General features: G+C 41.6%; 1 protein-coding gene across 5 annotated transcripts in view; it reads right to left on the bottom strand.

Moving 5' to 3' along the window:
- The window catches only part of STARD13 (StAR related lipid transfer domain containing 13), a 427,146-nt gene that overhangs the window by 79,344 nt on the left and 320,650 nt on the right, over positions 1-27,152 (bottom strand). The window lies entirely within an intron of this gene.

A 27,152-nucleotide genomic window follows, 5' to 3' on the forward strand; every position in this document is an offset into this window, starting at 1 on the left:
AAAAATAATAACTGGAAATTGTTTTGCAGGTTAAAAAAAGTGTATTTTTTTTAACAGGAGCCTGCAAAATATTGCACCCATGATCAGCAGATCGCAGGTGCAACTACAGGCTCCTACACCGTCTCCATCCAGCTTTCAGACCTTACCTCTGTATGGGTTGTCAGCTTGTAAACTGGAGGGAGTGTGAATGGAGTACAAGTGTGCTGATCAGCACGCTCGCGGCCCATTCAAACTACAAGTCTGTCTGTTGTGGTGGAAGACCGGACTTGTCGTTTTTTCCTTCACAGATTCCCGTATGAATGACACGGCTGTGTAGACAGAGCCCTGCACAGTCACAACATTTTCAAAATGCTACAGTGGGGTGGGTGCAGGGAGAGGATCCCCCACTCGCTGTCAAGGGGAAGTGGGAGTGTGGGGGGGGGGGGCAGGAGGAGGTTACTGAGCATGATACATGTAACACCCTAAATACAGATGTAATGTGGAGAAAGGTGAACTTTTTTAAAAGCAAACTCTGGACAGATAGTTAAATATACAGTTGCTTTACCTGCCAAAGACTTTTTGTATTTCTGTGCATTCAGGTTGGAAATTTACACCAATCTACCATACAACACAGCCTGCCTGATGACCAGATATCTATTTGCTGCATTTAAAGAAAAACTGCATGAATGAAATACAGTCTACCCTTGCAGTACGCCCCATGCTCTGCAAGGGTCAAATGTTCATTTAGTTAGTGGTGTATTCTCTACCCTATCCCTTGGTTCCATTTGAATAGCTCTAACATATTATGCAGAGCATGCAAAAAAAGCAATTCCCATAGGTCACTGCTCATAAAAGGCATTAAAGTTGGAATTCACCTAATACTAAAATCTGTAAATCTACCGGCATCCACAATCTAAAGCCCCATACACACAATCAGAAATTCTGCCAGCAAAAGTCAGATGTGAGCTTTTAGTCAGAAATTCCGACCGCGTGTATGCTCTATCGGACTTTCACTGGCAGAATTCCAGCCAGCAAAAGATTGAGAGCAGGTTCTCAATTTTTCGGTCGGAAAAAGTTCCGATCGGAAATTCCGACATGCAAAATCCCTACACATGCTTGGAAACAATTCAACGCATGCTAGGAAGCATTAAACTTAATTTTCGCGGCTCGTCGTAGTGTTGTAAGTCACTGCGTTTTTGACGGTCGAAAGTTCAGAGAGCGTTTGTGTGACCGTGTGTATGCAAGCCAAGCTTTAGCGGAATTCAGTTGGAAAAAAAAAATCCAAGTTTTTTCAGACAGAAAATCCGCTCGCTATACATACCTTTTGTGAAGCCGATCCTGTCTGGTCTCCAACGGCAGAAGATCTATGCAGGACACAGCTGACGACGGCTGTGAAATGCCTGGGAAGTGATGTCACCCACAGAGTTACTATGGGGCTTCCGTTGTCGCTGCCTCTTCTGCACCCACCTCCACAGAGAAGCCGCCACTGACAGCTCAGCGTGAGACCAGGCCAGATGCAGGAATGCTTTTATACTTTTACTTCTTTCCAGACTTTGGTGTAAGGCAGTCTTCAAGCACAATAGACACTGACAAGAACTGTTTGCACAGAAAATACTAATAAAGAAAGCAGTTGTTGGCTATTATTACTGCCTGAAGTGTTGTTGTTTTTTCTTTTTCTAATGGGAGTGTCTTTTTATTAAATTAATAATAAGCTTTATAATTAGCCTCTGGCTTGAATAAAAGTAGCACAACTGGAAACAGATACTCTTTCATCACTTTATGCAACATTCCCGTAAGATACATAAATGGTGTTAATCCTTGTAGTCTGTGTAACTTGGGAATTCCCATCCTGGATCCTTTTAAGTCTTGTAGTCTGGGTAATGCCCAACTTCCAGGAAGAAATTTAAAAAAATTGTGAGCCCTTATAAACATATTGGGTTATCATCACTCTATAAATTGTGGTAACTGTGATGCCAACGGATAAAAAGTGTTGTAAAGCAGTAATATGAATCAGCATGTTGTGGTCAGTAGTTTCTGCAAGCCGTAGCAACTTGTGTACATTAAATTATTACTCAAAGTCACTGTTTCCATGAAAAGAGATGAGAATCTCAGACAGCATTATCCAAAGGACAGTAATGTGGTTCTCACAGCACTTCATATCCACTGAGTAAGCAAATCCAGCCAACAAGTCCAGAAGTCATATAACAGCTCCCTATGGTAAAAAGACATGTTCTCCTTGAATGAGAGACAATCACTGCCGGCTACGGTGCATGCCATAGTGCTGCTGAACAGTGACTATAGTTTATAGGATGCGGTCACTGTTTGCCCGATAATTTTCCACCCAGCGCAGTCTATTTTTAAATCATCTTTTGTCCAGCAGGGTGGTGCTTGCAGTGGTCAAATTTAAAATCAAAGACTTCTATGGCCATCCTTAACCACTTCCCACCCGGCCAATGCATATATACGGCCGGGTGGGAGCCGTCTACTCCTGATAGGACGTTCAGGAACGTCCTTCAGGAGTAGCGGGATCGCGCGCGCGCGTGCCCACGCAGCGGCGCGATCCCGATGTGCTCGTGTCACCCGGACACGGCACATCTCAGATCGGCAGGAGGGCTCTGTGATTGGCCCTCCTGATCACATGACGGCCGTGTCCAATCACGGCCGTCATGTGATGTAAACAAACAGCCGGTTGCTAGGCAATCGGCTCTCCTCACACGGAAGTCACCGCTGAGGAGAGGAGAGCAGAACGCTGCAGCCGGCTGATGATCAGTGAGTATGGGCTGCTTTTTACAGCTTTTTACTCACTGATCATCAGTGTAGTGTAAACACACAACACACCACACAGTACAAACACAGTCCCCACATATGTCCCCAAAACACACATGTCCCCAAAACATACATGTCCCCAAATAATAAAAACACATGTCCCTAATAATAAAAACATGTCCCCCACATATGTCCCACTAAAATCACATGTCCCAATGATTATCTGCACACATATGTACGTGATCACCTGCACACATATGTACATGATCATTTGCGTACATATGTCCGTGATCACACAAACCAATTATTATACACTTAACGGAATTTTTTTTACCAAAAACATGTAGCAGAATACATTTTGGCTTAAATTTATGACAAAATTTGATTTTATTGGATTTCTTTTCAAATAGAAAAAAGAAAATATTGTTTTTTTTCCAAATTTCCGCTTTTTTTGCGCTTATATCGCAAAAAAAAAAAAACGGAGTCGTGAATAAATAACACCAAAATAAAGCTCTATTTGTGCGAACAAAATGATAACAATTTCATTTGGGTACAGTGTAGCATGACCGCGCAATTGTCACTGAAAGCGCTAGAGCGCTGAAAGCTGAAAATTGGGCTGGGAAGGAAGGGGGTGAAAGTGCCCTGTATTGAAGTGGTTAAGGTGGTCATAGATGGACCAGATTGAACCAAAAAAAAAAACATATTTTCACAGCAGGACTCATGACAAAAGTTTTACAACATTCCTATTCAGCAGAAGTTGATCTTACAATCCACTTCTGCTAAACAGGGAGACCCAACCAATCCTCGAAATTCAGACAATCCCCGCTGAACCAGTTGAAACAATTACACACACAATATGAGTGTGCATACGCCTTGTACCTGGAAGCATCGTTTCCATATTATATGCCTCCATTCCATATTTGTTTTGCAAAAAGAAAATATGTCACTGCATTAGATCCAGTAAAAAAATCAAATATAGAATACCAGATATTTAGGAAATGCTTCAGAAATGCATGTCAGAAGTGAACACACAGATGTCTATGTAAACTGGACCTTATACATGATCCCATTATACTACCAGGGGGCCCATGCATTGAATACAGCCAAGGGCCCAAGGTGCAATGAATCCACGATTGTCTATAATGCATCTTCTTCATCACTGAAGCATGAGCTAAGCAGCCATTGGATATACACTATATTGTCAAAAACTCTTAATTATATATATATATATATATATATATATATATATATATATATATATATATACCTGATATTAGTATAATATAATATAATAAGTATTGGGACACTTGGCTTTACACGCACATGAACTTTAGAGTCTTAGTCTATAGAGTTCAGTTTTGAGTTGGCCCAATCTTTGCAGTTATAACAGCTTTAACTCTTCTGAGAAGGCTGTCCACAAGGTTTAGGAGTGTGTCTATGGGAATGCTTGACTATTCTTCCATCAGTGCATTTTTAAAGGTCAGGCACTGATGTGGACGAGAAGGTCTGGCAATTTCCACTCTAATTCATACCAAAAATGTTCTATCAGGTTGAGGTCAGGACTCTGTGCAGGCCAGTAAAGTTCCTCCACCCCAAACTTGCTCATCCATGTCTTTATGGATGGCTGGGAAGGTTTAGGAGATAAAAAATGGGGTTCCCCTAACTGTGATTACATTACCTAATAGAAGAGGGTAGATTTGTTTACATTACAGAGCGGTTATTGACACATCAGGGGAGTTCAGACAGAAAAGGAATTATGTAGGAAAGGAGCTACAGTGCAAGTGTCTAGATTGCAGTCTCTTAACCAGCGCTCCGTGGAACCCTTGAGTTAGTTGCTAGAGGTTCTTGAGCAATATATAATTTACAGTATGACTCTCAAGTAAGTAACCACTTGGCAGAACATGTGGAAAGCTGCCACATGATCCTATCTCTGCTGGCCCAATCAGCAGTGCCAGGGGTATTCCCTGTCCCACTGCTTCATGTATACAAGGGGATGGGGATGTTTGTGATGTCATTGACCTAACATGGCCTCATTAGGTCAAGGATGTCAAGAGCTTTCCCACCCTTGTCAATGGCTAGGTTGTGCTGAACTGGATTGAGACTGAGTTCAGACCAAACCAAGCTCATCCCTACTGACAACAATGATCTTTTTAGAACAATGACCACAAATATAATTCTTCCAAGTCGCCATCACACTAATGTACTGCAAGCTATAGCTATATATATATATATATATATATATATATATATATATATATATATTACCTTTTGTATCAATTGACCCTTCCTTTTTAGATTGTAAGCTCTAACGAGCAGGGCCCTCTGATTCCTCTTGTACCAAAATGTAACATAACTGTAATGTCTGCCGTCATGTTGTAAAGCGCTGAGCAAGCTATATAAAACCTGTATAATTATATATATATATATATATATATATATATATATATATATATATATATATATGCATGTAAATATTTATTAGCAAGGGTTCTCTCAGACTGGAATGGTGGGGTTGATTTACTAAAACTGGAGAGTGCAAAATTGGGCGCAGCTCTGCATATAAACCAGCTTCCAGGTTTTTTGTCAAAGCTTAGTTGAACAAGTTGAAGTTAGAAGCTGCACCAGATTTTGCACTCTCCAATTTTGGTAAATCATCCTCAATATTTCAAGGGTTTCGAAGGCTGGTGTGGAGAAAAAAAAAAGAACTGGTCCAACCATTCTGCTATTTCTCTATATCTATAAAATAGAGCAAGTGGCCTAATCAGGTCCATCCATGCAATCCAGACTGGAACAATGCCAATCCAATCTATGTCATACCAAAAACAAACCTCAAACTCTACCACGCATGCAAAAATGTACACTAACTATTGTGAAATTCCACCAGCCTATTGATTAGACAGTTCCATGGGAACAGCACTACCTGTAAATTCATTGTAGTGATCCTCAGTTCTCATAGAACACTGGTGTAATGTATATGTCTATGTATGAGACAGGAAGTGGATAGCAGAGAAATATTATATATTGCCTTGAGAGTTTCTTCGGTATTTCCTGTTCTGCACAGAGAGTATTTCTGTTTGTTCACGTCTCGGGTTGTGGCAAAAGAAAGCTTTGGGAAAAAGACAAAAACCAGCAATGTATGTTTTCTCTTCCTCAACAGGGAAACTTCCCTGTGACTCACTGGAGTGTACCTTTCAGATACAATGATGCCAACGCACCACAGTTGTTTCTAGGCAGTTATCTAATTTACAAGTCTACAGTGTCACAGGTCTATGTGGAAATGGCATCATTAGGACAATGGGCTGGTTGCAGGTACTGGGGATCCCCAAAGTCTCCCAATTGCACACAAAACAATTGGAAACATGATTGCAGGAAAAATCCCTTAGCATTAAAGTGCCTGAGTAGCGTTGTATACTTGGAACTGTTCCATACTGCACATATATGAAGATACAGAATTCAGGAAAACTAAGGAAACCCATGTGTGTAGTTTGATGGGAGCCAGTCTTCTGACCTTTATTGCGCCATCTTTAATTATCTACAGCTCTGTGTGTGGCCAAAAGCAGCCAGATTCAGTGCACAGACTAGATAATGTCTGCTTCCAAACCCTAATTAATGCAGATAAGCATTAGCTACAGCAATTTGCAGATCAACCTCTACTAAGTGGTGCATTTAATAGTCCATTATCAAGTAGCTGCTTCTTTCTTCTGCCAAATAACTGAAAATGTAATAATTATACTCAAGGTTCATATAATGACTAAACATTCCTGTATGGAAATGCCCACTGCCAGGCTCAGTTCCTAGGTACTGGATCAGTATCCCATTTTCCCGTTTTCCCACAGTTTGGATACAAAGAAAGTATGAGCATTGTGGTGGTTCTTCTATATCCTAGGTACACAGTCATCTAGGTTATCAAGAAAAAACACATGGCTGGAATAAAGCTGATCATACACTAGTAAATGATCGAATTAACATTTGTACAAAGAATTCTCATCAGTACACTTGATTATTGATGGTGATGATTGCCATTCGAAAGTACTTTGTTTTCACCATTTGATTTTGAAGTGACTGGACTTCCCAAATTAAATTCACAATCACTGTTAAAAATTTGTTTGACAAAAATGTTCCATCCTGCACCTTATAAGTTTCTTGCCATTATGGTTTAAAATGAGCATTGATTTGATGCCATAAATGTTAGAAGATAGAACAAATGTTCTTTAGATAAGAAATTTCAAAAGAAATTCTTAAAAAACATGGATCCTGTTCCCTTAAAGCAGGGGTAGGCAACCTCGGCCCTACAGCTGTGGTGAAACTACAAATCCCATAATGCCTCTGCCTCTAGGAGTCATGCCTGTGATTGTCAGGGTCTTTCAATGTCTCATGGGACTTGTAGTTTCCTGAGGTTGCCTAATCCTGCCTTAAAGCATGTTGTTCAGCACAGTGCTTGTGCTGTGTAACTTGTCTATGTATCACCTGAAATACCTGGATGATCCTGCCTGGTTCTGCCCTCTGTATACCGACCACGGTTTATCATGGCCTTTGAGCCCTGACCAGGTCAGTTTACGTGCCTCCATCATCCGCAGCCCTACTCTCTGATCTCCTGTGTCCCCCTCTGTCCTCCTCTCCCCTCCCTCAATGCCTGTCAGCTCCATCCACTCCACTTCCCCTCCTGCTGCTCTCATATCTATTGTATAAACATGCCATCCCCTCTGTTATATAACACTATGTGTCCCTGTGCCTGTGCTGTATTAAAAATATGCAGATTATACCTTATATTAGAGCTTTTACTGGCGGTCACGTGACTCCTCGGCTCTAGCTCCTCTCTCCTCCCCTGCTGACCTCAGTGGGAGTGCTCAGCCCCGCCCACTATATCTGTCAGCCGGGCAGAGGAGAGAGCTGAGGAGTCACATGAGTTAAGGTATCATCTGCATTTTGTTTATACAGCACAGGCACAGGGGCAAAAAGCTTTATATAACACAGGGGATGGCATGCTGAAACTATAGTGGGTTAACTTTAACTCTCTGTTCCAGAACTTGTTTGGATTGAGAATATTATAAAAACACTCACATAACTCAACAGCACCCTGGTGTATGTATAGTGTGTTTTTAAACAAAACAGGAAGCAGACCACCACCTGCTTACATTCAGTCACATAGGACCCTAAACTATTGGGTTGATTTGATAAAAATGGAGAGTGCAAAATCTTGTGCAGTTGTGCATGGTAGCCAATCAGCTTCTAACTTCAACTTTATTTAAAAAATTAGAGCTGCATCAGATATTGCACTCTACAAGTTTTGTAAATCTCCCCCTATGCGTCTTTTTCCTAATCTGAAGCTGCTTTTTTTTTTCTTTTCTTTTCTTTTTTTATACTAGAGAATGCTATATTAATGTCAGTGCAAAATACTTACAAAATACTTACAATACATATTTTCTGTTCTTTTTCACTTGTCAGGTCAGCAGTGGACTAGTGAGCTAAATACAGCAGTGGAACTAAAGAGCAGAGGAGTCTCAAGATTCTCCACAGGCCAGTTATTGTGCACTCATTCCCTTACCTGTCAGCTTGTGAATGGTGAATTATAACATTGAACTGAAACTCCTCAGTGCATACATATTGCTACTTGTGAAAACAAATTAAACGTACACACTAATATTTATGTATTTGCAAGAAAAAGGGTAGACACTTCACAAAAGCATATCACTGATTATGTCTACTTAGAGCAGCATCGAATCTAAAGTCCAGTTACTAGATAAGAGTTTATGTCTCCTTTACTTCTTTACTTGAAGAAGTCCTCAGGAGAAGTGAGGCTGGTGGCTCAGCAGCACACCTGTGCAGCTTGAAGAGGAGCGCTGTCATTGCAAACACAGAAACCACTCTAGAAACTTTCTCTACCAGCTTCTATGTTTACAGTGACAGGTTGGTTGGAGAGGAAAGGGATGCTGGAGGTGGTGGAATAGAGATCTACCATGTTCCAACTGAAAAAAAGCCCTGTATTTATATATATATCTGTTTGGTTGTATCTGACTCTCATGCCCTGTACACACGGCCAGACTTTCCGACGGAAAATGTGCGATCGGATCTTGTCGGAAAATCCGATCGTGTGTGGGCTCCATCAGACTTTTTCCGTCTGATTTTCTGACACACAAAGTTTGAGAGCAGGATCTAAATTTTTCCGACAACAAAATCCAAGTGTTTAAATTTCGATCGTGTGTAGACAGTTCCAACGGACAAAGTGCCACGCATGCTCAGAATAAATTACGAGACAAAATCTATTGGCTACTGGGACATTTATAGTCCCGTTATACGCGTTGTATGTCACCGCGCTCTGAACGGTCGGATTTTCCGACAACTTTGTGCATGCAAGACAAGTTTGGGCCAAAATTTGTCAGAAAACATCCGACGGATTTTGTCGTCGGAATGTCTGACCGTGTGTATGGGGCATTAGTGATTCCATGAACCAACTCTCTCGGCATCATGTCTAATACCATCCCTTTTACATAAAAAATTCTTGCCACATTTTTTATGAGATAGGGTGCCAGGTTTACTACCTTTTTTTTTTTTTTGCTCTCTGTTGGTTGAACTGAATGAACTTGTATGATTTTTCAACCATATTAACTATGTAACAGCTCAGAATGTGATAACACAAGTACATAGCCAAGTTGTACACGGACAATTTAGACACAAATCAATTAACCTTGTCTTTGGAGTGTAGAAGGAAAAACTGGAATACCTGGAGACAACCCATGCAAACACAGCGACAACATGCAAACATCTTTAAAGCGTTAAAGTGGTTGTAAAGCCACTGTGTGGGGCCACTGTCTTACATTTAACGATGTGCCCAGTGTATGTGTTTTAAAAAAAATATGCCCCTGTATATCTTATTTCAGAGCGTGACTGCTCGCCGTTCTCCTCTCCCAGTCTGATAACTACAGTGGGAGGGACTGAGAATCCCCTGCTGACGTCAGCCGGGAGGAGGGGAGGAAAAAGGCACTCTGAAATAAGGTATACAGGGGAATATTTTTTATAAAACACATACACAGGGCACATCATTTAATGTAACAAAGTGGATTGTAGCAATATCACACAGTTATTTTAGCAGCAGGAGGAAGGAGGATCGGGGAGCAGATCAGAGCTGACAGGCAGGGAGGGAGGGGGCAGAGAGGGAGCAAGGAGAGACAGCGGATAACAAAGGCACGTAAACTGGCCATGGTATCATGGATCAGCAGCCATGATAAACGTGCTCAGTTTATCGAGGGGGGGGCAGCACCAGGCCACCAGCCAGGTATTTTAGATGATAAAAAGTGCCACACTACACAGTACAAGCACTGTGATGTGTAACATGCTTTAACCACTTGCTTACTGGGCACTTAAACCCCCCTCCTGTCCAGACCAATTTTCAGATTTCAGCACTGTCGCATTTTGAATGACAATTGCGTGGTCATACAACACAAATTAAATTTTTATAATTTTTTTCCCACAAATAGAGCTTTCTTTTGGTGGTATTTGATCACCTCTGCGCTTTTTATTTTTTGGTAAAAAAATTGAAAAAGACAGAATTTAAAAACAATTTTTTTTTTTTGATATTTTGTTATAAAATTTTAAAACAGGTAATTTTTCTCCTTCATTAAAGTATGCTGATGAGGCGGCACTGATGGGCACTGATAGGTGGCACTGATGGGTGGCAGTTATGGGCAGTGTGGGCACTAACAGGTGGCAATGGCAGGTCCCACTGGCAGGGGGTACTATTGTGCACAGATGAGGCATAATTGCCTCTTCCTCTTTGGTTCCGATGTCCCTTGCAGATGACCCGGTGATCAGCTTTTTTTTCTCCTCACGCTGTCAGTGTGAGGGAAAAAAAAAAAAGATTACTGAGCTTTTATTTCCCTCATGTGATCAGCTGTCATTGGCCGACAGCTGATCACATGGTAAGGGGCCGGTACCTTGGTGACTCAGTGATCACAGTGCGCTCTGCATCACAGGACGCGCGCAAAGAGTGTGCACAGCGGAGGCTGTCCTATGACGGCCTCCCGGAAATTCAGGTCCGCACTGTGGCCGATACATTTTTTTTTTTTAGGATTACAATCACTTTAATTCACCCAAAAAGCAAAATTCCACTTTTTGGTTCATGTAGTAAAGATAAAAACTGGACAGCGTCTTCTATCTCTCAGGGAAACTTTGGGGTTGATTTACTAAAACTGGAGAGTGCAACATCTGGTGCAGCTCTGCATAGAAACCAATCAGCTTTTTTTCCGTTTTTTTTGTCAAAGCTTAATTGAGCAAGCTGAAGTTATAAGCTGATTGGCTATCATGCACAGCTGCACCAGATTTTCCATGCTCCAGTTTTAGTAAATCAACTCCTATTGGTCTGATTTCTGTACTTGGCTCTGCCGTGACCATTATGAATGGTTACCATTCTCAAAGCTGGATTTGTTTTAATTGACATTATGGAGAATGCAACAAGGGGAACAGATGCTTTGCATCAGCACCTGCAATGCATTGTGTGATGTGGTAGTGCTCCTAAAAGTTAGTATTTGTATAGCATATTCATTTGCAGCTCTCCTAAGGCATAAGAATATTGTTTCCAAAATCTTCAGGTATACGCGGGTACCTAGTGGTGTTTGAATTTTTGATTCTACACTTAGTTTTACGAGGTTATAAGTATAATAAGTTGATTTTAAATAAGCCAGAATATGTTTTATGCTCGAATGTATGAATAGTACTTATTTGCTGCCCTCTAGCGGACAAAGCCGTCTTTTACTTTACATAAACATACCAAATTAACACGCAAGGAAAAAGCAGTGAAAAACGTTATCTGATTACATTAAAGGCTGTTTTCAGCAATCCTTATCTTACAGAACCGGAGTCGCTGTTCTTCAATGCTGGGCTTTACCGATCCTGAAACAAACCCCTAACCCTATTTTAATCCTTAAAAGAAAAACTGGGGACGGTCATGGATGAAGCAATCACAGGTTACCTTGAGACCTCATTAACACTTGCAGTTGAGGGGCCTTTTCCTGCTCCCTCTTAAGCTACAAAGGCAATAGATGGAGGTGCCAACCTGCATTGTGGCACGGCAAGAATTATCCCCCCGACACGTGTTTGGGAAAGCTATCCATTCCCCTAAACATAACCATACCACAACCCCGTAACTGCGCTGCCAAGAGTGCCTATTCAAGTAAAGAGGCTTCTTTAATGCAACGCACATTAAGGAGTGGCATATTATGAGTTAATGCATGTGGGCTGATAAATTAATTTACTAAAACTGGAGAGTGCAAAATCTAGTGCAGCTGTGCATAGAAACCCACCAGATTCTAACTTCAGCTTGTTCAATTAAGCTTTGATGATAAAATCTGGAGGCTGATTGGCTACCATGCACAGCTGCACCAGATTTGCACTCTCCAGTATTAGTAAATTAACCCCAGTGCAATAGTGTGCCTAGTAGTGTTAATCTTAACACTAAATGTAACCAATGGTTTTGCACAGAGGTGCCCCAAACCTCTTCTTCTGGGTTCCCCGCTTGTGCTCCCCGCTCCCGCTCCCTGTTGAGTGCCCCTATAGCAAGCTGCTGATTGACAGCAGCTGGAGCCAATGTTTTTCAGGCAAAGCGCTGGATCAAGATTGGACTCAGGAAAGTATTTAGGGGAGCTGGTGGGGATTCTGTTCAGTGAAGGTTTTTTTTTAACTTAATGCAGAGAATGCATTAAAGAGGAGGGCCGGTTTTAAAAAAAAAAATGTAAAAGTCAGCAGCTGCAAACACTGTAGCTGCTGACTTTTAATAAGCACACTTACCTGTCCAGGGCGCCCACGATGTCGGCCGCCCGAATGCTGACCCGTCCCTCGGTCTCGGGTCCCGGCGCGCCATTTTGGCTAAGGGAAACAGGCAGTGGAGCGTGGTGGCTTCACTGCCCGTTTCATACTGTGCATGCGCGAGTCGTGCAGCGCTTTGTGAATGGGGCGTGCTGTGTTCTGGGACACACAGTTCCCGGAACACAGCGCGACCCATTACCCAGAAGACGCCGCACGGAGGAGAGAAGAAAGAAGATATCCGCGGAGGAGGAAGAGGCAGATTAGGATGATGTGCCTAGCAACAGGCATTTCTGGTAAGTTAAAAAAAAAACATTTTGTTTCATTTTTTTTTTCTGATTTTTTTCAAATTTTTTATGTATTTTTTTTTTCAGGGTGGCCCTCCACTTTAAGGTAAACAAAACCTCTATCTTTACAACCACTTTAATGATACAGTACTGGATCTGTGTTAACGGGGCCCTCCTCTGAGTCCAACTGGGCTGCTATGTGTATAATTACACCACTACATGGGAAAAAAAATCATAACTAAGTACAGCAGTGCATCTTATGAAATCTGCACAAAAAATATAAACATATCAAAACGCCATCCAGCTGAATGGTTAAAAAAAGAAAAAAAGAAAATGAGAATAAAAGTGTTGCCAACTGCAACTAGTCAGGTACCATTTTCTATTCTCTGGAAAAATGAAAAATGAAACAGCAAATTTTATTGGTCGCTAAGAATCAACCATAGGTGTGAAGTCCCTACGCAAACAGAAATATATCAGGCTGCAGCAGAGTAAAACAAGGATTACATTATAAAACCTGAAGGAATAAATGACTCCAGAACCTAAATATGTCAAATATCTGGTCTCCCATGCTAAGAATAGCAAGTGAAATGAAGGTGCCATTCTGTGAACCTCATTAACGACAACAAATTCTGGCACCCAGTGACTGGAAGATTGAGTCAAGCTGGACAAAGACAGTTCTCAGAAACAAAACAGATGCTAATGTATATGTTTCAACATTGGAGAAACAAAGCAGAACCACTGTACGAGCCAATAAAGACACAATCGGGCTAATGACTCCCACTGTACTGGAAAATAATATCTGACATCTGCATATGTCTGAGGCAATTTCCATAAATATACAGATAGCTAAGCATCTTTACAACTTGTGCACGAGTACAGATCAAAGCATCTGTTTACATGTACTAATATCCTGCTTGTATATACCTGGGCATCTTACACCAAGGCCTGCATTATCTGAATTCTAATTACCACAAAATACACAAATAGCTACATTTTAAACTGAAATACAATTATAAATTAGATTTACAGTTGTAAACATTGCACATGTTACATAAAAAATCATAATGTAGTATTTCTTTTAGATTTTAGTAATTTTTTTTTTTGGTCAAGAACATCTTTCATCTCAGCCATACGTAGACAGATCCTACTGATTTTTCTAACTTCTAACTTCTTCCTAACTTTCGTCTTAGCTTTGCTCACCAAACACCGGTTAGTACTTAGTATAAGTTACACCTGCCAAATACTAAGTCACTAGTGTATCCCTTCAGAGTTGCAGGGAAACACTAGTCACAAAGTGGCTGGCAAGTGGAACCACAAAAGAAGTGGCATGTATTCAACACAAATGGAAATGTGTGAGATGCAGAAGATTGCAGTGGCTGGTGTAGCTCTGCAAGAAAGTGAAGACTGTAGTCTCCAGATGCAGTACTGGAAAGTCTTCAATACAGATTAGTTATGCAAAAATATGTCTGATTTTAAATAATATGTGCTTAACACTTAACCAAAAGTGTTTCTACACTTTCAGTTTTCTCTTAGCCCTTGTACACACGGTCGGAGAATCTGTCGGAATGAGTCTTATCGGACCGCGTCGTCAGATAATCCGACTGTGTGTGGTATGCATCGGACTGATTCCCAATTTTCCAACATGTTGGAAATATTTCCCGACCAACTGGGCCGGACGGACCTAATCCGATCATGTGTAGAGCATTTTGATCGGACCAAGTGCCACGCATGCTCAGATCAAATTCCTACATCAAAGCTATTGGCTACTAGCCTGAATGTAGTCCCATCGTAACGAAATTACGTCATCACGTTCTGAAAGATCGGATTTTTCGCCAACTTGGCCCAACCATGTGTATGCAACAGTTTCGGACACAATCCGTTGGACTAAATCCGACGGGCAAAATCCGACGGATTTGGTTGCCAAAATCTCCGACCGTGTGTACGTGGGCTTAGACCCCTTCAAATTTCAACAAATACCAGATGATCCTGCCAGTGATGTCCACCTAATGCAACTTCCTGTGAAGGTGTGCCAATGATGCTGCACTGCTCCTGAATTTAGAGCAGATTTTCCACTCTCACATCAACTTTGCCTGCCTGCTATAAAGTGGGATGAACAAAATGTTGTAGAGGTGTATCTATTGGCATTGTCACTACTGATTCACAAGCCTGTAACTTGGCAATCAGCACATGACCTCGCCTAGGCTCGCCCACTGCTTTCTGAATTGCCTCGGTTACTGAAACCCTCCTACTGTAAGCTGCAGTGTTTAGAAGGGGAGCATGTGAGACACGTGTAGCACAGAACCCACGGACTGTCTGTATTATCCCAGGTTCCATTCCCTCTAGGGAACATATCAGCCAGGCGTACAGAGTTCACAGTCACTCAACTCAGAAAACAGGCTGTGCAAATCTTTTTTTGCAATGTATTTGCAATATATTTGCTAGGTAGAAAGCTACCAGAAATACAAGAGGACACCTTTAACTGCTCTGTCTCTTCAGGGTGCAAGCAATTGTGTTGAGTATTTGGTGAACTATAACTCACAGGACCCCTTTGCAAAGGTATAGCCCAAGTCAGAAAACTGGAGCGAGCTTTCCTAAAGATGACAAGGGCAGTCTCTAGGATCTTTATGGCTTGTACGCACTGTGCCCTGGGTACTTTAATGCTCCCTTGTAGAACCAGCCAGTCTCTATACAGAATGTCTCCAGGTTGGATCCTCTATGGACTTCCTGCACTGCTTTTAGAGACTCTGGACATGAATTTCTTGGCTATAGCTGGATCTGGGACCCAGGTGGCTTCTTCTAAACTGTAGCAAGCAGCCCTATCATGTGCTAGGTGCTGGAGGCCAATGCAGAGAGGAGTTTAATTGCAGATAAGTTCCAGACTCCCCTGAAGGGGGAGAAAGGAGGAGTCGGGCACAATATGTTATTTGTAATTGGTTTATGTTTGTGTCAATGTGATTTTATTAATTTTTATTTTTTTACCTGTCTATGTGAGAGCTGTGGACTGGGGGGCTCCCCAGTCACAGCTGTTCCGTATTTTTTGACTGACTAATCATGCATGTGGGAGTGGCCCTTGGGATACTTTTTTTTCCCCATTGGCCACAACCACATATATATTCACATTCATTTTGTCACTACGCTAGCTATGATTAAGCACCAGATCCAGGTGTGAAACATGTAAGCTGCTTGCATCCCCCTCTTTTTTACTGTATGGATTGACTGATGTACGTTGGATTTTAATCTAATAAAGATGTTGTATCTGATTGCTGCCGTCCAGGCTTATTCGTTTGATCTCTGATCCCAGCAGAGCCTGCACCTGAGTGCTTATCAAGGGTGTGTATCATTTGGAACCTGTGCTTTGAGAGCAGCTTTTCTTTTTCTTCACAAAGTACCACAGGTCGCCTGTGAAGTTGCTTGCAGAAAGCCCAGGAATGCTGCTGATGAGATGAACAGAGTCTGCAGGCAGGTGGCGCCTGTGAGGTGAGACAGGTCTGTAAAGTCACTGAGATAATATAGTCAACACAAGCCGAGATCAGAACCAGGTTTAAAGCAGAGCAGACGTAGTCAGGTGGAAGCCAGGTGAAACACGAGAACCAGGCAGAGGGTATGCGTGAGACGAGCCGGGGTCAGGAATTGGATACAGGCAGACAGGTCAGGAACAAGCCCGGTCAGAAACTAGGAACACAGGATCAAGGAATCACAGGAACACGGGGTAACAAGCTGAGATCAGTCAGCAACTTCAAGCACTGATACACGTCCTTATAAAGGCCCATGTGATGTGCTGCTGGGGATGCTGGGTCCTACAGCCCTTCTCCTGAGGTTGGTGCCTTGACAGATGCTGGGTCCTAAAGATCTTCTCCACCTGTCAGAGCCCTGATAAGCCAGGGGGACCTCAGTCCTCAGGCTGTGTCTTCTCTCATAGTAATAAGGACCCCGTTATTTTAGGCCCCAGCCTATTTATGCGCACCTTACCCCCCTGCTAGTCACTATCTCGAACAGAGATTGGCTGAGGCTGCATGAATATTCAGCCCAGGGTCTGCCTCTCTATTCCACTATATTCCAGAATTTACCAGAATGCAGGAGAAAGTAGTTGAACCTGTACCAGCAAAGCCTAGAACAGCCAAAAGCATTTGAACATTACTCCTCTTTTACAGAGGAACCAAAAACGAAACTTGCCCCAATATAGCAAAATAGCTAGGAGGGTGCTGCACACAAATGAAGAAAGATTTGGCTGAATGGGGGAAGGTAAAGGAAATCTTTGTTTAATTTATGTGCATCACTTTTTGTGCATCAACCTGGATTTAGTACTTTTTTAGTCATACAGTATAAACAATGATAAAAATATGTTACAGCAAACAAAAATGCCAGTTGCAGCATAGACAATTTTCTGATAAACAGTACAATAATATCCTAAAATGTACACTTCCCGAACATTATAATTCTCTGTAAATAACAGTTCCTCCTATGTTTTGTACTATTTTTATGGTGGTAAATATCTGCATATTATTTTGCAATCAGTTGTTAGCAATAAGCAGTACTCTACCAGGGAACATTATGAAAGTGTTTTTATGCCAGAATACCCATTGAAAATATGCCTTGGTCACATCTGTACGTAAACTGTGGGTAAGACAGATGACTCACCATAATTTCCATGATAAAAGGTGCTCACTGTGAATATAAAATACGCATGAAGTAACTCTTGTATTTACCTTTAGAGTTCCCAGTGATGAATGTTTGACGAATGTCTGTTCTTTATTTTTATTTTTTTATTCTTTCAGAATTAGTGAAAGTGGAGCTCCCAGTATAATCTCCCAGCAGCACCATGTTAACCATTATATTCTCCAAACAGCTCCATTATCACGTTTTACCAGCACTATTATCATTTTAAAGAAGCGCTATTATTTAACTCTTGTTGCCTAATTATACGCATCCAGACAAAATATAAGGTTGGCTGAGGACTCTCCTGATTTGGCTTGGAGACTCAAACAATAAGGCGGTCGCAGATGCAAGATCTAAGGTACCCCCGGTAGAACATGCTGGAGGTGCCGCTTCTATTAAACGACTTGTGACTTAATTAGTTCTAGTATGTGCATCTATTTGAATGACTATGAAAAAAGCATTAGACTGTAGCATCTGTAGAGAAAGGACTGACCCTATCAAGGAAAGTATGCCACAACCTTATTACAATTGCTCCTAAGGCATTTGGCATGCATTTGTGAGGCCCCACAGCAAGGCTCTTTCCTTATCCCCCACCCCAATAAAAAATAGGTATTTGGGGAGTTGGAGAGCTTGTGAAATCACATTCAAAACTTATCTGAAACATTAACTTAATCCAGCTGAATTTCGATCCATGTGTAGCCATCCTGAACACCAGGAGCCTAACATTAGATTGAGTTCTGTCGAACGGGAAGGTTGCAAAATTTTTCTTTGATCAGCAACCACCGATCCGGGTATCAGATTACAATGTCCCTGCAGGGGAGATTCCTTCATCCACCTTGTGCAGATGAAGGAATCTTTTTTTTGTGGGTTTTTTTTTCGTTCTGCCCTCTGACCAATCAAAAAAATGAAGTAATCAATGGCAAACAAAGTATAACTAAATGCAAAACCTTTTCTTTAGTTTTGGATAGAGTGGAGAGGGGTTAGAACACCTGTCAGATTTTATTGCTGTCTGTGCCCCCTCTCTATTGGTCCCGTTTACTGTTATCATTGAAAGTGAAAGTAAAACAAAATCCCAAACTTTGGGATTGTCCCAAAAAAGTAATATCATGGAAATCTTACAATGAGGACACTACTTCTGGTGACCTGGGGGTCCCAAAGGAATTCCCTTCATTTGCAGGGATTTCCTCTCACTTCTTGTTTGGTTATGGAACAGGAAGTGATGTGAAATCTCCGCAATGGGACACAGATGGAAAAAAAAATCTTACAGGGGTTATAACTTTCAAACCTTATCCAAAAAAAAAAAAATGTTTGCCTTCATAAGGGCCATTACAAGAGGTGCAATCTTATTGGTTGATATGGTAAACACCCAATTTGAAAATTGACACAACTTTTTATAAGCATCCACTGTTGCATATTTGGATCTGAATCTTTATAGACATTGCACATTTCAGAGCCTGTCTAGACAGCCAAGAATGTGAATCTGCACTTAGTTACAACAAAATGAGTAATTCTGCATTGGTTTGATTTTTTTTTCCTCTATTGTAAACCAGGATGTAAACCAGGACTTTTCTCTCCAGACACTACAATAAACAGACACAGCTGAGCGTTACATGCACAGGTATTATTAATGTACAATCTAAACCAGGTTTTAAGGGCAGCTGACACCATAATTCAAGTCACACCACATACAATTGCTTAGAACGGGAACATTGTGCATCATATTAAAATAACAAATGAGTTGGGTGATGGGATAAAAAAATTCAGAGAGCACCTGACAAATGGCAAGATGTCAGTTTACTCCCTGGTTTTGGACATAATCATAGGATACAACTAAGAAAAGGAAGCTTCATAGTATACAGCTGGATGATAAAAACACAATGTAGTTCAGGCTACATTGCATTCATATGCGCTGAGAAGAAGCAGGTGTGGGAGCAGAAGAGGAAGTACCAGGCAGGCTCTGTTTGTGATTAGGCTCCTCCACGGGGACTTACTGCTGTCCATCGCTGTTATGTAGGAATTTTCAAGGGAGACTGACTTCTAGTATCCTAATTTTGGGGGATGTTCATATATAACGTTTTTTTTTTACTTAAATAAAGTTGATCTGCTATTAAGTTTTTTAAGTTTTATGGAGAACCCGTAATTACAGAAACATGGAAGCTGTTGTTGGTGACCAGAATGGAGCATGCTGGTTAGAACCTCAGAGTGAAGTCAGAGCATCCGATATGCCTATATGTTGCAGTGATTCAGAAAATACTGAAGCCAAATAATATGACAGCTAGGCATCCAGCATTTTTAAAATGGCAAGCAATTGCAGCTTCTATATTTCTTCTTTAGCATCCTATGATGCTAAAATGGCCTTATATGCAAAAGCAGCTACCCTACTGTAATGGAATTTTCCACTGTACAGTGTCCTGAGTGTTCTGTGAGCTCCAAATCCCAAGGCACACTGATGAGCAAATTTAGAATTTTGTCAGAAAAGTCACAGGCATGCCTGCCTCCCCCTAAACCCTCTAAGGGCTCATTTACACGTGCTTCGACTTTAACACACAATAAAGCGCCTGCTGCTTCGGCATGCTTTTTTAATGTGTTTCTGATGTTTGGATGATGCTTCTGTGATGCTTTAATGAAGCTTGACAAATACCCTGTGTGTGTTGATTTTCTATTTGTTTTAAAGGGGCCCAGTAGAACCCTGACTCAGTAGTACCCCCACTTAACAAATCCACAGCTCATTAGTACCCCTGTTCAGCAGATCCCCAGCTTATTAGTACCCTCATCCAGCAGATTACTAGCTTATTAGTACCCTCCTTTAGCAGATACCCTGCTCAGTACGGCAGCACAGTCCCCCTCTTGTAGGATGAACCCATGCCGTTTTAAAAAAAAAAATTGGTGTGGCGTTCCCTCTAAAGATTCATACATTCTAAAATCGCGGTGTAGTTCTTTGTCAAGCGATAAATCACGCTGCAATCGTGTGAAGCCTGTCACCCAAAAAGAAGTTCAGGAGCTACTTTTGAGTGACATGGCATGTCATTTTTTTTGGGGGGGGGAGTGGGTACCTATTTTTCACGGGTACCCAGCTCCCACTTCCTCTCGCACCGCCTAGGTGACTCCTCCTCTCCCCCTCCCTCCTTGCACAGCCAGGTGTGCAAGCTGTCACAGCTGGGTGCCCACACTAGTGACACACTAGTGATGCCAGCACCGGGGGGGAGGCAGGGGAGAGAACTGGGTTTTCAGACCATAGGACAGATGAGTGCGTGTTTATTAAAAGTCAGCAGCTACACTTTTTGTACAGAAAAACGACTGGAACTCCACTTTAAGATATACTGAAGTACAATTAGGTGTCATAAGGTGTCATAAGGTGTATTGTGGTTTATGAGACCAGTGTAGCTGTATAAAGCTACAAACAGGTGCATTTTAACTTTTTAAAAATGGACAAGGGAAATTCATAAAGGACACTTGTAACCAGGGACAGGAATTTGGGCCAAGCACCAGCATTTATTATGTGGAAGAACACTGAGGATGGAGTGTCCAAATTGACACTCCAACCTCAGTGCAGTTGAGCTCCCTCCCCACCGCTACAGCTGCCACGCAGACAGTACAGTGGCCTAGCAGTTTTGTAGATGGGCGGGTGAACACTGATGAGGAATCAAAGACACTTTTTGCCCATCTGGTTCGCTCTCCTTGTGACTGACAGCAGGCAGTTTCAGAGTCCATAGTCCATAGACAAGCTGCTAATGGCTATTGAAGCCATCTACTGCCTGCTTTCAATCAAAAGGAGAGAGCAGATCTGATGGATAACTGGTCCCTTAACTTCCCCATCAGGCTCCCCCCCACTGTCAGCATTACTGGTTGTGAGAAGTTTCTCTGCTGTGAAGCCAATAGTGTTCTTGACAACCAGCGACAGGTGGGGAGGAAGTAGCGTCAGCAAACATGCCATCCTGCTACACAGCGTATAGAGACAGACACTCTGCCTCTGTCTATGTACACATCTTAATTACCTCCAGTTTTGTTATCTATGAACTGAAGATAGTTCTTTTTTAATTTGTTGCAGACATTTTTTTATTTGGTTAAAAAGTGGTGCTAATGAAAAAAATTTACAGCATCAAAGTGTTGCTATAATAAGGCTTACCTATAGGTACCGTGAATATCTCCTAAACATGTTTACTATATATTTACTATATATGCAGCCAATTACGTCATTGCCGTGCCGTGAATAGCGGTTCCCCCGGTCATGCACGGGAGTGACGTCATTGTGGTTCTGGCCAGTCAAACAGCTGAAATCAGTGGACCTGGAAAGCAGACAGGTGAAGATGTTCATCACATCGCTGGAGGGCTTCGCTTTTTAGGTAAGTTTCACATCATGCGCTAGAATGCACATTATGCCTTTACCTTACAGGTCCAGAAAAAAAAAAACACAACCAGTGGTTTACAACTGCTTTAAGAACTGCCTCAATCTATCAAACATTTCGATTACGCTACCAAAACTGGCGGCAGGGCTTTTTTAAATCTGATATTTTTTTTTAAGTGCCATTTCTTTAATTTATTACGATGTGACCCATCATTCATCTCTTCAAGAACAACAGTATTTAGCGCACATGGGTAAAATACGCATAAGATCCATGATTCACTGCTATAGTCAAATTCATAAACTGTCAGTGATATTTATAAATATGGACTTGCACTATCTATTCTCCAGCCACCTTGGTTTACCATTGCTTCTCCATTGCTATTGCTCCTGTCATCCATGTTATGAAACATCAGCCATGGTGATAAATGAGACTGCCTGTAACTTATCATTTTGGAAGGGGGAAAAGGAAGTTTCTTCTCCACCTATCCAGGGTCATACATCAGAGCTGCCAGTCTACAGAACCGGACAACCTAACAAATCCAAGTTTCAGAGGTGTACGATTCATCAAATCTTATTTATCTCAAATTCTATAAATAAGTGGGTCTTCCAGCGATATTATACAGGATGTTTTTATTAGACTGTCTTCAATAGGAAGCTCTGCTTTGGAGGACTTCAATGAATCTACCTCCCAGTAAGAAACATATATGAATCAAGCCTCCGTGTTGTTTCATGGATGTATTATCTAACAAAGAAAAACATAGTATAACATATGGTTGTCAAGCAATATTCATTTAGCGACAGCAAAATATTCCAGATGTTAAAAAAATGCATACTGGTATAAAGGTTACAGTTCTATGAACTTAATCATTGCGCAAACTTGTTGGACGCTGCAAATTAGGAGACCAGGCAACATCAGACAGATGTTACACCAAGAAATATTATTGAAAGCAGCGAAGGCTCCTTAGACACCATTGGCCAATCTCTCTATCCCTGTCACCGGTCTAACTCTTGACCTCGGTGCTCTACATTTTTGCAGTTCGCATATTGTTCAAATGTTACTGAAAATGTAAAGCCCAACCCTGGGAATTATAAAAAAAAAACTACCCTCGCAGTGGAACATTCCCTACACTGCAAGCGTTAACTGCTTTTGAACTCCAGGAGATGATTTAAAGTGTTACTAAACCCACAACAGTAAAATCAATCTCTAAATGCAGTGAAGCATGCTTGTTATATTCACTGTGGAACCTAAGGGGTTAATCCCCTTCTGTATAAAAGCTGTCTGATCCTCCCCATCTTCCACTGTCCCCAATCCATCCCCTTTGGGGTCACTCTGCACATGCTCAGTTTGGTGAATATTGCCAGAGAGTTGTTTTTTTTGGGAGAGTGCATGTGATCAACACAAGGCCAATCAGCACTGTCCAGACAGAGGGTCAGGGGAGATGCCGACTCATAGGACAGTTAGAGTAGAGTGAAAACTCCTCTTACAAGCTTTAACCAGACATTGATAGAAGTCACAAGACTGCTATACGTATACTACTGATGGAAAGAGGTATTTAGCAGTTTATATTTTACTAAAATAATTGCATTTCCATGTCCTGTGTACTGTTGGAGATCAGATATAGTGAATGCAGGGTCCTGGGTTTAGTAACATTTTAAGGTGTAATACTTACCTTATACCTGGCTTGACAGGCTTCCTCCATCTGTGTGGCTGGTCACCTAAAGGCTCTTCAATAAGACACTCTGGGCCATGTTTGCACAATGACATAATTAATTACAATGCAGGGCCCATAGAACCACACTGTATTTGAGATTCCTTCCACAACTCAGAGAGGAGGAGACTGCTGAAACAAGGAATAAGTTAATTATTACATCTTAATCCTTACCCCTTAGAGTTAAAGTAATCTCTTACCTTGTAAAACAACCCATTCAGTTTAAAATAGAAATTAAAGGCAAAACCTTTGTGCATAAAAATAAAAAAAAAACATTATAAATATACTTTTATCCACCTTTTTTATAACTGATCACATTCCCACTATTCTCAGCTGAGGGACAACCCACTACAGGCTGTCTGCAGAAAACTACAAACTACAAGAGAGGACGGATACAAGAACAGCCACCCTGCACAAGACAAGAGGTTTGCAGCGACCAGTGGTTATTATGGGAAGCTCCATATGCAGCATGTCCTACTTTGTATTCGGCGCACAACCCAGTACTGTTCAGGTGTGAACTGAACTAACAGGATGTAAGACAAATTGCCTTTTCTATGCATTGAGACTGAGTTGGGCAAGGCTATCCAACTAAACATGTGAGATTCTCTTCATTACAAATTGGAATTTGGACTACATTTTCGTTATGTGGAGATTCAGATGTATCCAAATCACAATAGTGACAAATGTTAATGAATCAGAAATAAAATATAACAAAACAATGAAATTAATTTGTTTCATTTGGAAATAACAAATGATCCAAACTCATTTTTGAATACCTGGTTGTTAATGAGGGGGCGGCCGCTGTGTCCTTAACAACTATGACTCATCTCTAGGGTTCCCTGCTAACCACAGAATGTTAACTAAAGAAAAACTGGCATTAGAAAATAAATTCATGTTAGGCCCTTTGGGTCTGCTATAGATTTTAAGGAGAACCCAAAGCCAAAATGGCGTAGGGTACACCCCAAAATCTATATCAGGCCCTTATCTGAGCAGGTGCTTGCTTGACCCCCCCCCCCAAACCATACCTGTCCACATGCCGGGGAAGAGGCCATTGGGGAACACGCCCACATGTCGGGGAAGAGGCCGTTGGGGAACCCTACTAACAGCAGATGAGTCATAGATGTTAAGGACACGGTGGACGTGTCAGCTCCTTAACAACCGGCCATTCTGCTGTGTTTACTTCAAATCACATAATGCATGAATTAACTTCCAAAATTAACAAATTAACTCCAAACTTAACAAATTAACTTCCAAAAATTACGAATAAATTCGGAACAATAAATCCAAATATACTAAAACAAATTTAGAAAACAAATGATTTCAACATAACTGATATGACGTAATTAAATGATTTACTTAAAGAGGGAGTCCGCCGGGACTCCGCGTTTTTTTTTTTTTTTTAAAAGCCAGCAGCTACAAATACTGCAGCTGCTGACTTTTAAAATAGTGACACTTACCTGTCCAGCGCACCCGCGATGTCGGCACCCGAAGCCGATCTCTAGATCGTCACTCGGGTGCTGCAGCCGCCATCTTGGGTATGGGAACGGTCCCCGCTGCCTCTGGGATCTGTGTGTTTCCCAGCAGGCAGCGGGGCACTTGTGGAAGGGGGCGGGCACTTGCGGAAAGGGGCGTAATCTACGCCCCTTTCCGCAGAGAGCTATCCCGGAAGTGGGTGCAGTTACCTGGATTATCCAGGTAACTGCACCCCCCTCCCCCCTGAAAGGTGCCAATTGTGGCGCCGGAGGGGGGGAGGATTCCGATGAGCGGAAGGTCCATTTTAGGGTGGACCTCCGCTTTAAAGTGGAGCTCCACCCAAAAGGAGAAGCTCCACTTGACTGCCTCCTTCCCCCCTCCACTGCCACATTTGGCACCTTTTGGGGGGAAGGGGAAACCCCCCTCTTTCTTGCCCCCACAGCCGGCCCATTGACAAAGCGCAGCAGGATTCATGCATGCGCAGCAAGAAACTGGCTGTGAAGCCACAGGGCTTTACTGTCCGTTTCCCTTAACCAAGGCGACAATGCCAGCACCTGAGAGCTGATCCCGCTGGATACCAGGACAGGTAAGTGCCCTAATAGCAAAAGTCAGCAGCTACAGTATTTGTAGCTGCTGAATTTTAATTGGGGGGGGGGGGGGGGGCAGAACTCCTCTTTAATGAATGCATCCAAAATGAAATACATTTTATTTATTGCGCAAATCTCTATATCCAACACATAAAGTGTGAATGAGCCCTAAGGTTAATTGTTTATCAAATATTGTAGTTCACAATCATATATATATTCTAGATCATCAAAAAAGCGAAAAAAGCTGACGACTCCATACTGCATTAGATGTTTTTAATTATGACCCATGATTTTTAATATATTCCAGTTAAGGATCCTTTACAGTAGGCTGACTGTAGGGCACAGTGTGAAAGCAGTGATCACATCCTGAACTTGATCTGTTTTGTACACTTCACAGACTTTGTTTAAAGGACTTACGAAATACAAAACTAGGATCTACGTCATTAAGACCACAAATAGGTCCACTGTCTACAGATGTGTTATACAAACCCACATTGCTGACTTATTGTAGCAAATGATTTATTTTCTAGATTTGCAGAACAGACAACAAAGATCGGTCCTGTAATCATAAATCTATCCAAATTTCATTTCTTTTGTGCGTAATTTCCTAGTAATGTCTATATGCTGTGTCCCTGAACTCTCTTGAGTTTTTTTAAATACAAATCTGGCCTTTTACATCAAAGTTGCCCTGCTTTATTTGGGCGCGTTGATATCAGGGCAGAGTTGGGGATACAGCAAAATAGGTGGAAACAAACTGCGAATAAGAAAAAAATTTGGGTCCATGTTATAGCAGTTTAAGATAAACAATTTTTTTAGCTTTGGATAAAATAGGGAAGGGTCTTTAGTATAGAGCTGATCATGGAACAACAAAGAATAACCAAGCATTCTAAAACAAAAACCTAGTCTAAGAGCTAAATAGCTCAGTACACAATTTTGGGTTTGAGTGTAATGTTGAGATTGCCCTGCAGTGGCATAGTGACTTAGCTGCCAGGAGGTGGAACTATAGGGCAAGCAGGGGACAAGGCATCCGACATACACCGAAGTATCAAATGCTAAAGATCATAGCAACATCATAGCTCCCCAAGTGAGTAAGGATTGGATACATAGATGTCAGTACTTGTAAGTATTTTTGATGCATTTTTACAGGAATTTTATTTTTTTCTAATGACAGAGTGACTTTAAGGACAGTGTAGAAACCCTACCACAGCAAGAAAAAGTGACTACCTTTGTGCCATAATATCCTCTAGAGATATTGGTCTCAAAAGCCTTGCACCTGTACATCTCACAATCATGGCAAATGATGCAAAAGCTGGGGTTCACATATAATCCTCATTATTATTTTATTCTTAAAATGACAAGTGATTCTGAGCATCCATAAAAGCAGCAAAATGCTAATGCATTTCAGTTGAAGCCTTAATCCTAGATGACTTCCTTAGTGTAGAAAATGAGCTTGGTTTTGGAAAGTGTGAAGAAGTCATCATGGAATCGTGCACCAGAGGGGGGCGGAGTCACCGGGTGGCCCCGCCCTCCGTTATAAAAGATCTGTCAGAAGAGA

Source organism: Lithobates pipiens, unplaced genomic scaffold (assembly GCF_037356315.1).
Source record: "Lithobates pipiens isolate NorthernLeopardFrog02 unplaced genomic scaffold, aLitPip1_a1.2 Scaffold_16, whole genome shotgun sequence".
NCBI lineage: Eukaryota > Metazoa > Chordata > Amphibia > Anura > Ranidae > Lithobates > Lithobates pipiens.